At 39.7% G+C, this 13,583-nt stretch overlaps 1 protein-coding gene and 1 non-coding gene across 4 annotated transcripts in view; both read right to left on the reverse strand.

Annotated features, from left to right (window-relative positions):
• Nucleotides 1–13,583, reverse strand: part of RANBP2 (RAN binding protein 2) — a 100,319-nt gene that overhangs the window by 66,936 nt on the left and 19,800 nt on the right. The window lies entirely within an intron of this gene.
• Nucleotides 2,136–2,272, reverse strand: LOC121492290. Its single transcript, XR_005988186.1, has one exon. It is a non-coding gene; the product is annotated as a small nucleolar RNA SNORA42/SNORA80 family (small nucleolar RNA).

Below are 13,583 nucleotides of genomic sequence, written 5' to 3' on the forward strand. Positions count from 1 at the left end.
CTAAGTGAAAACCACAAAAGACAGAAAAAGACAAAAAATAGGAACAAAGTACAAGGACAATAAATAGAAAACAACAATAAATATGATAGCTCTTAACCCAACTATATCAATATGAACTAAAACATCAAACCAATAGAAAGACTTTGTCAGTAGATTAAAAATTAAGATTCAACTATATGTTGTCTACAAGAAATCCAAAATAAATATAAAAACCCATATAGATCGGGATGCCTGGGTGGTTCAGGGGTTGAGCATCTGCCTTTGAATCAGGGCGTGATCCCAGGGTCCTAGGATCGAGTCCCACATCGGGCTCCTGTGAGGAGTCTGCTTCTTCCTCTGCCTGTGTCTCTGCCTTTCTCTTTGTGTCTCTCATTAATGAAAAAATAAAACCTTAAAAAATATATATAGATTAAAAATGAAGAAAACACTAATTCAAAAAGATATATGTATCCCCATGTTCTCTGTAGCATTACTTACAATTGCCAAGACATGAAAACAATCTAAGTGTCCACTGACAGATGAAAAAATAAAAAAAATATGGTACATATATACAATGGAATTTCATTCTAACCATTAAAAATAATAAAATCTTGCCATTTAAAATACCGTGGATGAATTCCAAGGGAATTATGCTAGGTGAAGTAAGTCAGGAAAGGCAAATACTGTATGATTTCACTTACATATATGGAATCTCAAAAAACAAAAACAAAACAAAGAGTCAAGGGTGCCTGGGTGGCTCAGTTCGTTAAATGTCTGCCTTCAGTTGAGGTCACAATCTGATGTCACCGTAAGACCGCTTCTCCCTCTGCCTGCCCACTTCCCCCGCCCCCCACTTGTGCTTGCTCACTGTCAAATAAATAAAATCTTAAAAAAAAAAAAAAAAAAAGACTCGGGATGCCTGGGTGGCGCAGCGGTTTGGCGCCTGCCTTTGGCCCAGGGCGCAATCCTGGAGACGCGGGATCGAATCCCACGTCGGGCTCCCGGTGCATGGAGCCTGCTTCTCCCTCTGCCTATGTCTCTGCCTCTCTCTTTCTCTCTCTCTCTCTGTGACTATCATAAATAAATAAAAAATTTTTAAAAAAAGTTTAAAAAAAAAAAGACTCAAGATCATAGATACAGAGAACAGACTGGTCGTTGCCAGAGTTGGGAGGGTGGGCAAAATGGGTGAAGGGAGTCAAAAGGTACAAACTTTCAGTTACAAAATAAATGGGAGTCAAAGGGGATGTAATATACAGCATAATGAATATAGTTAATAATACTGTATTGCATATTTTAAAGTTACTAACAGAGTAAATCTTTTAAGTTCTCAAACAAGAAAAAAATTCTGTGACTATATACACTGACAGATAGCAACCGTTTCCCTATATGAATATCAAATCATGTTGTATGCCTGAAACTAATACATAAATAAGTGAAAGTAAATAGTCTGAAAAAGATGTACCAATCTAACACTAAATAAAAGAAAGCAAGAGTAGCCATACTAATTCAAACAGAAGACTTCAGAGCAAAGAAAGTCATACAGGATCAAGAGGAGCATTACATTTTGATATGGAGATCAATTCTAGAAGACAAAGAAGTCCTTAAAGTGATATGTACTTAGTACAGTATGTAGGCAAAAACAGACAGAACTGCATGGAGATATAGATGAATACACTTTTACATATAGTTGGGAGACTTCACTTTCCCTCTATCAGAAATAGAGGCAAGCAGAATCAGTAAAAACAATAGCTGAACTAAATATTCATCATCTATCAACTGGACATAATCAACATCTCTAGTCTACTTCATCCAACAACGGAAAACACATTCTTCTCAAGCTTACATCAAACATTCACCAAAATAGACCATATTATGGGCCATGAAACACACCTGACCAAATTTAAAAGAACAGAAATCCTTTATGTTTTCAAACTACAAAGGAGTAACAAAAGAGTAACAAAGGAGTAACAAAGATAACTGAATAATCTTAAAATACTAAGAAATTAAGCAATAAACTACTAAATAATACATGACTCAAAGAAGATATCAAGAGAAATTTTTTAATATTTTGAAGTAAAGAAAAAAGAAATATACTTACCAAAATTTGTGGAATACAACAAAAACATTGCGTAGGCACACACACACAAAAAATTTAACAGTACACAGTCCCCTTTGGTGCTCACAGTGCACCAGTGAGGAAGCTGGGCAATAGTTCGGGGCTGCATGCTCCTCTGGCACAGGTATACTATGAGAGGCCCACAGAGAAGAGCCTGCCATCAACACATTACCGTAGAGATAAATTTATAGCAATGAATGCATGTATTAGAAAAGATCTAAAATTAGTTATCTAAGCCTTCACCTTAGGAAACTATAAAAAAGCAAATTAAATCCAAAATAAGCAAAAAAGAAAGTAAAAATTAAAGCAGAAAAATATAAAATACATAAGATATATAAAACTAATGGCTGATTTTTTTTTTTTTAAATACCAACAAAACCAGTAACATGCCATGAGGGTAATAAGAAAAAAGACAGGGAACACAAATTACTAATATCAGACATTAAAAAGGGCATCATGGGGATCCCTGGGTGGCTCAGTAGTTTAGTGCCTGCCTTCAGCCCAGGGCATGATCCTGGAGTCCCAGAATCGAGTCCCTGCATGGAGCCTGCTTCTCCCTCTGCCTGTGTCTCTGACTCTTCTCTCTCTCTCTCTCTCTCTCTGTGTGTGTGTGTGTGTGTGTGTGTGTGTCTCATGAAAAAATAAAATCCTTAAGAAAAATTTTTTAATTTAAAAAAAGAGCATCACTACAGATCCCATGACAAAGGGATAATAAGGGAAGACTATTAATTCGACGCCCACAAATTTGATAGCCTAGATGAAATGCACCAATTTTTTAAAAGACACAATCTGACAAAACTCAGACAAGAAATAGATTACCTAAATAAGCCTGTATCTATTAAAGAAATTGCATAAATAATAATCTTCTAAAACAAAAAGCACCAGGTTCACTTAAGTCTACTGAACATTTAATAAGAAAGAAATTACACCAATTCTCTACAATCTTTCAGAAGATAAAAACAAAGAAAATAATTAATTCATCCAATGAGACCAGCATTACCTTATACCAAAACTAGACAAAAACATTACAAGGAAACTACAGACTGGCATCACTCAAAAAACATACTTACAAAAATCCTAACAGAATATTAGCAAACCTAATCCAACAATGTATAAAAAGAATCATATACCATGACCCATGATTTATCCCAGGTACTCAAGGTTGGTTCAGCTTTCAAAATCAATTAACATAATCCATCACATCAACAAGTTAAAGCGAAAAAAGAAATTTCATGATCACACCAATACATGTAGAAAAAACATTTGACAAAACTAAATACCCATTCATGATTAAAAAAAAAAAAAACTCTTGGTATATCAGGAATAAAGGCAAATTCTTCAACTTAATAAAGATTATCTACAAAAACTAACATTATACTTAATGGTAAGAAACTCAAAAGTTTTCTCATTGAGATCAGAACAAAGCAAGGATGTCCCCTCTCTCACCACTCCTTTACACCATCATAGTGGAAGTCCTAGCTAATACAATCACACAAGAAAAGATACACAAGTTGGAAAGGAAGAAATAAAAGTATATTTGCAGACAAAACTGTCCATGTAGAAAATCCAAAACAAATGATGAAAATATTCCTGAAAATAAGGAAGTTTGAAAGACACAATAGAAATAAAAAGTCAATCACTTTCCTATATACCAGCAATGAACAAGAGAAATTTAAAATATAAGTTCATATTCACAATACCATTTATATTAGCACCCCCCAAAATGAAAATACAGTTGATCCTTGAACAACATGGGTATCAACGTTCAGCTCAATTGAAAACCCATATATAACTTTTGACTCCCCTAAATCTTAACTACTAATAGCCTGCTACTGACTAAAAGCCTTACCAATAACATAAGCAGGCAATTAACACATATTCTGCAGGTGATATTATACGTTGCATTCTTACAAAAAAAGTAGAGAAAAAAATTAAGAAAATCATAAAGAAAAAAATAATAATAAAGAGGAAATACAGGGATCCCTGGGTGGCGCAGTGGTTCGGAGCCTGCCTTTGGCCCGGGGCGCGATCCTGGAGACCCGGGATCGAATCCCACATCGGGCTCCCGGTGCATGGAGCCTGCTTCTCCCTCTGCCTGTGTCTCTGCGCCTCTCTCTCTCTCTCTGTGACTATCATAAAAAAAAAAAAAAAAAAAAAGAGGAAATACATTTACAATACTATACTGTATCAAAAAAATTCACATATTAAGTGGACACACACAGTTTGTTGTTCATGGGTCAATTGTAGTTCTAAATCTAACAAAATATGTGTAAGACCTATAAGAGGATAACTACAAAACTCTGATGCAAGAAATCAAAGAACTAAATAACTGGAGACATTCTACGCTCATGGATAGGAAGATCTGATCTTGACAATATGTCAGTTTTTCCCAACTGTATCTATAGATTCAAGCAATTCCAATCAAAATCTAGCAAGTTATTTTGTGGATATCAACAGAGTAATTCTAAAGTTTATACAGAAAGCAGAAAACCCAGAGTTGCACAATACTAAAGGAGAAAAAAATTGGAAGGACTGACAGTACCTGACTTCAATACTTCCTATAAAGCTAGAGTAACCAAGACAGTGCGGTATTAGCTGGTCCCTCCCCAAGAAGCTGACAAGATGGCAGAAGTGGAGAAGCAGTAGCTCACCTTTCCCACCTTTCACCTACCACGGCACAGACAACCAGCTGCTGGACATGCCCTAGGAGCAGTTGATGCAGCTGTACAGAGCCTGGCAGCTCTGGAGGCTAAACCAGGGTTTGTGGAGGAAATAGCACTCACTGCTGAAGTGCCTGCACAAGGCCAAGAAGGAGGCTCCCTGACAGAAAAACCCAAGATGGTTAAGACGCACCTGTAGAACACAATCATCCTGCTGAGATGGTGGGTGTCTACAATGCCAAGACCTTCAACTAAGAAATCAAGCCCGAGATGATTGGCCACTATCTGGGCGAGTTCTCTATTACCTACAAGCCTGTGAAGCACAGCAGACCTGGTATTGGGGCCTCCCACTCCTCCCACTTCATCTCTCTCTAGTAGGCTGTTCAGCCAATAAAGGCATAGGCTTCTCAAAAAAGAGTGTATATTAGCAAAATTATAAACAGTAAAATGGGACAGAATAGACAGCTCAGAAACAGACCCATATAAATATAGTCAAGTGATTTCTGACAAAAGCAATTTAGTGGAGGAAAAACAGTCTTTCAACAAAGGGTGTTGGAACTAATATCCAAGTGCAACACAGTAACCATAATAATCTAGACACAGACCTTATACCCTTCACAAAATTTAACTCAAAATGGATCACAGACTTAAATGTAAATATAAAACCGTAAAACTTCTGGAAGATAACAGGAGAAAATCTAAATGACCTCAACGTTTGATGATGGCTTTTCATATACAACACCAAAGGCACTATCCATGAAAGAACTGATATACTGTATGTCATTAAAATTAAAAATTTGTTCTAAAAAAAATTGTTTTGCAAAAGACACTGAGAATGAAGACAAGCTACACAGTGGAAAAAATTATTTGCAATAGAAACAGCTGGGGAGGGATCCCTGGGTGGCGCAGCGGTTTGGCGCCTGCCTTTGGCCCAGGGCGTGATCCTGGAGACCCGGGATCGAATCCCACATCAGGCTCCCGGTGCATGGAGCCTGCTTCTCCCTCCGCCTGTGTCTCTGCCTCTCTCTCTCTCTCTGTGACTATCATAAATAAATAAAAAATTTAAAAAAAAAAAAAAAAGAAACAGCTGGGGAGGACTGTTTTCCAAAACACACTAATAATAAAAAAACAATCTGGTAGCTAGGTTCCTCCTCCACAGAACCTGCCTCCACTCACTCCTCCGCCTCTAGCACCACCTCCTATCTCCTCAATCCCAACATGTCCTGGGCTCCACATCTCCTGGGGAGCAGCATGACTGAATCAAGGATTCCCCAACCCTAGGTCCCCTTCTCTGTCATTCTCAGGACCAGCCTGACCTGTTCTCAGGAAGACCAAGAAATTGGTATGCTGAGGAGTGGTGCAGGAGACTATGGAAGATGGAGAGAGACGGACAAATGGGCAGAATCTTTAGAAACAGCAAGTGTGTGGGTTGCAGGAGTCCTGACTGTGTGGAGCCTGTGTGAGACTGTGAGACTGGATGGCAGAGAGTGAGTGGAAGAGTGATGGTGAGGGAGGCCATGATGGTCCTATGATGTGTATGTGAGTCTTTGTATAACGCTGGAGCTGTCTCTTACTTATGGCCTCCTGAAGCTTTCTTCTTTTTTTTTTAAAGATTTTTATTTATTCATGAGAGACACAGAGAGAGGGAGAGAAGCAGAGACACAGGCAGAGGGAGAAGCAGGCTCCATGCAAGGAGTCCGATACGGGACTCGATCCTGGGACTCCAGGATCACACCCTGGGCTGAAGGCAGGCACTAAACCGCTGAGCCACCCAGGGATCCCAGCTTTCATTTTTTATATCCAGAAACTTCTTCCCCCCTTCTGTTGTGCAATAAAGAATTTGACTGTTAAAAAAAAAAAGAAGATATGATATAAAAATGAATTAATGATCTAAACACATCTCTAAAAAATATATAAAACCAGAAAATAAATATATAAAAAGATCCACATCAATTTGTTTAATTCCAAATTAAACTGAGATACCATTACATGTATCAGAATAGTCAATATCCAGAGCACTTCCAACACCAAATGCTAAGAAGGTTGTGCTGCTACGGGAAATGCTGGCAAGGTTGTGCTACTATGGAAAATCTCATTTATTCCTGGCAGATATGCAAAATGGTAGACACTGTAGAAGACTGTATGGCAGTTTCTTACAAAACTAAACATACACTTATCATGTGATCCAGTAACAGTGCTCCTTCATATTTACTCAGAGGAGTTGAGAACTTAGATCCACCCAAAAACCTCCCACAAAATGTTTTATAGTCAAATCTTTAAAACCACCAAAATGTTCTTCAGTAGGTAAATGGATAAAATAAACTGTGCTACATGCAGACAAGAGAATATTAATATTGTCCAGTACTTTAAAATAAATGAGCTATCAAGTCATGAAGAGACATGGAGGAGACAGGTACACATTACTGAATGAAAAAGCCAATCTGAAAAGGCTACATAGTGTATGATTCCAACTATATGATACTCTGGAAAAGGAGAAACTAAGGGAACACTAAAAAGATTAGTGGTTGCCAGTGACTGGGGGAAGGATGAATAGGCAGAGCACAGAGGACTTTTAGTGCAATAAAACTACTCTGTGTGACACAGTAATGGTAGACACATATCAGTATATCTTTGTCAAAACCAATAGGTTATACAACACCATGACTGAACCCTAAGGTAAACTATGGACTTTGGGTGATAATGTGTCCAAAGAGGTTTAACTGTAACAAATACACCACTCCAGTGGAGAATGTTGATAATGGATGAGGCCAAGCCTGTGTGCAGGCAGGGAGTATGTGCGGAGTATCTGTCCCTTCTGCACAGTACTGATGTGAATCTTTAACTGCTCTAAAAAATAGTTCTAAAAAATTTAGTTCTCAACAAAATACCATTCCTCAAAATGAATCCAACAGCATATTAAAAGTATTATACGCCCAATATGTAACCAACTGGGATTTATCCCACGAATGCAAGAGGGTTCCGTACACACACACACACACACACACACACACAAATTAATCAAGAATACGTCATTAGGGACTTCTAGGTGGCTCAGTGGAGTGATCCCGGATTTCCGGGTTTGAGTTCCGCATCAGGCTTCTTGTGTGGAGCCTGCTTCTCCCTCTGCCTGTGTCTTGGCGTCTCTTTCTCTCTCTCTCTCTCTCTCTCTCTCTCTGTGTGTCTCTCATGAATAAATAAGTAAATCTTAAAAAAAAAAAAAAAAAAAGAAAGAAAAAAGAAAATACATTAGGAAAAAAAAAATTATTTCAACTGTTGCCAGAAAAAAAATTTTCCACAAAATTCAACATCTGTTCATAAAAACTCTCAGAAAACAAGGATTCTCTCAAAACCAAAACATATCTTCAAATATGATAAAGGCCACAAATGAAAAGCCCACAGCTAACATCATACTCCATGGTAAAAGACTTAAGGCTTTCCCCCTAAGATCAGCAACGGCTTTTATCACTTCTATTCGACACTAAAGTTCTTGTCAGAATAATTAGAGAAGAAAGAGAGATAGGCTTCCAAATATGAAACAAAAGGAAGATGTAAAACTCTCTCTCTTCACAGATGATATGATTCTGTATATAGAAAACCCTGAAGAACCCACAAGAATACCACTAGTGCTAAGAAACCGATTCAGTAACATTGCAGGGTACAAGATAGCCACACAAAAGTCAGCTGTGATTCTATTCACCAACAATGAACTAAAAAAAAAAAAAAAAGAATTAAGAAAGCCAATTCCATTTACAATAGCATCTAAAAGAGTAAATAAATAAATAAATAAATAAATAAATAAATAAATAAAATAAAATAAAAGAGTAAAATACCTGTTGATAAATTTAACCAAGGACTGAAACAAAGACTTAAACAAATTAAACAGTGTGTTCATACATTGACCTAATATTGTCAAAATGGTTCTACTACCCAAAGCAATAGACAGATTCAACACAATCCCAATAAAAATTCCAACAGCCTTTCCTGCAGAAAAGGAAAAGTCAATTCTCAAATTCATATGGAACTACATGGATCCCCAAACAGACTAACACTCTCAAAACTGACGAAGTTGGAGGCCTCACCACTTTCCAACTTCAAAATTTACAACAAAGCTAAAGCAATCAAAAAGGTGATACTAACATTAAGGACAGACATATAGTCCAAAGGAACAGAACTGAGAGTTCAGAAATAAACTCATAAATCTATGGCCAATGGATATCAGGCAACGGTGGCAAGTCTATTCAATGGGAAAAGAACATTCAATGGGAAAAGTCTCTATAATAGATGGTGATGGCACAACTGATTTTCCACATGCAAAAGAATAAAACTGAACCCTCACCCCCACCATAGGCAAAAATTAATTCAAAATGTGTCAATGACTTAAATATAAAAACTACAAAAATTTCAGAAGAAAACCTTGGGATAAGTCTTCATCCAAGATGGATTTGGTACTGCATTCTTAGCCATGACACCAAAAGCATAAGAAACAAAACAAAAAAGATAAGATGAAATTCATCAAAATTAAAAACTTCTGTGCATCAAATGATATTTTAAAAGAAGTGAAAAGGGATCCCTGGGTGGCGCAGCGGTTTGGCGCCTGCCTTTGGCCCAGGGCGCGATCCTGGAGACCCAGGATCGAATCCCACGTTGGGCTCCCAGTGCATGGAGCCTGCTTCTCCCTCTGCCTGTGTCTCTGCCTCTCTCTATCTCTCTGTGACTATCATAAATAAATAAAAATTAAAAAAAAAAATTTAAAAGAAGTGAAAAGACAACATACAGGATGAGAAAAAATATTTGGAAATTAAATCCAATAACTAATTTCTGCGACTCAACAAATATTCTATTAAAAGTCTAAGGCGGGGGCAGCCCGGGTGGCTCAGTGGTTTGGCGCCATCTTCAGTCCAGGATGTGATCCCGGAGACCCGGAATCAGGTCCCGCAACGGGTTCCCTGCATGGAGCCTGCTTCTCCCATTGCCTGTGTCTCTGCCTCTCTTTCTGTGTCTCTCATGAAAAAGTAAATAGATTAGATAGATAGATAGATAGATAGATAGATGAATGAATGAATGAATGAATGAATGAATGAATGTATGTCTAAGGCGGGCAGCCCCAGTGGTGCAGCGGTTTGGCGCCACCTGCAGCCCAGGGTGTGATCCTGGAGACCCAGGATCGAGTCCCACATAGGGCTCCTTGCGTGGAGCCTGCTTCTCCCTCTGCCTCTGCTTCTCTCTGTGTGTCTCTCATGAATAAATAAAATCTTAAAAAAAAATAAAAGTCTAGGGATCCCTGGGTGGCGCAGCGGTTTGGCGCCTGCCTTTGGCCCAGGGCGCGATCCTGGAGACCCAGGATCGAATCCCATGTCCGGCTCCCGGTGCATGGAGCCTGCTTCTCCCTCTGCCTGTGTCTCTGCCTCTCTCTCTCTCACTGTGTGCCTATCATAAAAAAAAAATAAATAAATAAAAAATAAAAAAAAATAAAAGTCTAAGGCAAAGAACTTGACTACACATTTCTCTAAAGAAGATACAGAAATATCCAATAAACCGAAAAAGATGCTCAACAATACTAATGATCAGGAAAACACCAATAGGGCAGCCCCGGTGGGTCAGCGGTTAACGCCGCCTTTAGCCCAGGGCCTGATCCTGGAGACCTGGGATCCAGTCCCACCCTCAGGCTCCCTGCATGGAGCCTGCTTCTCCCTCTGCCTGTGTCTCTGCCTCTCTCTCTCTCTCTCTCTCTCCCTGTGTCTCTAATGAATAAAATCTTTTTTATATATAAAAAAAAGGAAAAGAACAATAAAAACCATAATAAAAACCACTTCAAGTTGATAAGGATGGCTACAATTTAAAAAGAAAGAAAATAGGGCAGCCCCAGTGGCGCAGCGGTTTAGGGCCGCCTGCAGCCCGCGGCATGATCCTGGAGACCCCGGATCGAGTCCCACATCGGGCTCCCTGCGTGGAACCTGCTTCTCCCTCCGCCTGTGTCTTTGCCTCTTTCTCTGTATGTGTGTCTCTATGAATAAGTAAAATCTTTAAAAAATAAATAAATAAATAAATAAATAAATAATAAATAGAAAGGAAGGAAGAAGAAAGGAAGGAAGGAAGGAAGAAAGGAAGGAAGGAAGGAAGGAAGGAAGGAAGGAAGGAAGGAAGGAAGAAAATAAGTGGGGAAGCCTGGGTGGCCCGGTGGTTTAGCACCACCTTCAACCCAAGGTGTGATCCTGGAGACCCGGGATCAAATCCCACGTCAGGCTCCCTGCGAGGAGCCTGTTTCTCCCTCTGCCTGTGTCTCTGCCTTGCTCGCACTGTCTCTCATGCATAAATAAATAAAATCTTTAAAAAAAGATTTTCTTTCTAAAGAAAGTAAGTTTTTGGTAAGAATGTGGAGAAAGGGATCCCTGGGTGGCGCAGCGGTTTGGCGCCTGCCTTTGGCCCGGGGCGCGATCCTGGAGACCCGGGATCGAATCCCACGTCGGGCTCCCGGTGCATGGAGCCCGCTTCTCCCTCTGCCTATGTCTCTGCTTCTCTCTCTCTCTCTCACTGTGTGCCTATCATAAATAAATAAAATTAAAAAAAAAAAAAAAGAACGTGGAGAAACTGGATCCCTTGTTACACTGCTGGTGGGGATACAGCCACTATGAAAAATAGTTTGGGGTTCCTCAAAAGCTTTTTATTTTTTTTAAATTTTTATTTATTTATGATAGTCACAGAGAGAGAGAGAGAGAGAGGCAGAGACACAGGCAGAGGGAGAAGCAGGCTCCATGCACCGGGAGCCCGACATGGGATTCGATCCCAGGTCTCCAGGATCGCGCCCTGGGCCAAAGGCAGGCGCTAAACTGCTGCGCCACCCAGGGATCCCCCTCAAAAGCTTTTTAAAAAAGAGTATGACAAGCAATTCTACTCCTGGATATATACCCAAAAGAACTGAAAACAAAGTCACAAATAGATATTCTTACACCCATGTCTACAGCAGCATGCTCACAAAAGCAGAAAAGTAGAAACAAACCCAAGTGTCCTTTAACAGATGAAAAAGTAATATGACATATATACAACGCATTATTATTCAACCATAAAAAAATGAGGCTGATACATGCTACAACATGGGTGAATCCTTAAAACACTCTAAATAACCAAGATACAAGGACAAATGTATGTTCCCACTTATATGAAATATCAAAAACAGGCAAATTCATAGAGAAGGAAAGTAGATTAAGAGTAACTAGAGACTAGGAGAAAAGGAAACCTGAGGAGTTACTACTTAATAATTACAAAGTTTCTTTACAAAGTTTCTACATGGGGTGACCAAAAGTTTCTGAACATAGATAGTGGTGGTAGTTGAACACTATTTATGTAACTAATACTACTGAATTGTATACTTAAAAGTGGTTCATGAAGGCAGGGTAGATGGCAGAGTAGGAGGAGGACCCTAAACTCACCTCATCCCACAGGAACATGTACACTACTGTAAATATCACAGAAAATGATCCAGAGACTGGCAGAAGTCCAAACCTAAAGGTTGAGAAGAGGCCACAGGCAAAAAGGTAAGAAAGGCAGAGACCTGGTTTGGGAGTAAAACAGACTATGGCTATCCAGTTAGGAGAGAGCCATTAGCACAGTGAAGGACAAGAAACAGATTATCACACCAGGGACCTCCCCCCGCCAACCCCCCCACCCCCAGAATAGGAATCCCCGTAATACTTAGCTTTGAAATCAAGAGGGGCCGAGGAATTTAAAAATCAGGGAGATCTGGCTCTGAGACCCCAGAAGGCATAAACAAAGCACAAGAGATATATATAGAAGCAGCAGTTTGAAAAACATCTGGGGCATACAGGGGGAAGAGTTCTTAACTCAACTTAGAGTGTGTCCCAGAGAGGCAGGGATAACAGAGAATTCCCTCCAGGAACAAAGGAGCTGGCAGGGACTATTTCCCTCCAACGATCCCAGCATAAACACACGACCACCTACAGGAAATAGAGTGGTATTACATTCACTCCTTAACTTGCTTACATTAACCATTCCCCACCCCTCTCCTCCCCGGGGGGACTTATCCTTTCCAATTACACTTCCCTGAGTCTCAGCCCTGTAGGTACCTGCCCCAGAATATCAACGCAAAACCTGCCCACACCACATTCCCCAACCCCTGCATTTTGCTCAGTTCAGGAGTCATGGCAGCAGATCTCATTTCATAAACAGACCAACATGCACTTTGCTAAAACACACCCACCCCAGCAGGGAACAAACACTGCCCACAACAGGCAAAAAAAAAACAACTCTCTAAATGATTGAAAAAAAAAAAAAGTTGCCAAAACACAACAGCAGAGTACATCCAACATGCAAAGGAGACACTCCCCGAGGTGCCAGGTCCTGAGAAACAGGACCTTGTGGTGCAGGCATTACATCCTCCTCCTCTAAGGCCATTACCTTCAAGAGTGGGAGACGTAGCTGACTTTCCTAACACAAAGAAACAGACACGGGATCCCTGGGTGGCGCAGCGGTTTAACGCCTGCCTTTGGCCCAGGGCGCGATCCTGGAGACCCAGGATCGAATCCCACGTCGGGCTCCCGGTGCATGGAGCCTGCTTCTCCCTCTGCCTATGTCTCTGCTTCTCTCTCTCTCTCTCTCTCTGACTATCATAAATAAATAAAATTTAAAAAAAACTCTTAAAAAAAAAAACAAAGCAACAGACACAAAGAGTTAAACAAAATAAGGAGAGAAATATGACCCAATGAAAGAACAGGACAAAAAAAAAAAAATCACATCAAGAAAACTAAGCCAAAAAAAAGAAAAAAGAAAAAAGAAAGAAGCCTAAGCCAAAAGTATATAATATGCCTAATAGA

The sequence above is a fragment of the Vulpes lagopus genome, chromosome 5 (genome assembly GCF_018345385.1).
Source record: "Vulpes lagopus strain Blue_001 chromosome 5, ASM1834538v1, whole genome shotgun sequence".
In the NCBI taxonomy this organism is placed as follows: Eukaryota; Metazoa; Chordata; class Mammalia; order Carnivora; family Canidae; genus Vulpes; species Vulpes lagopus.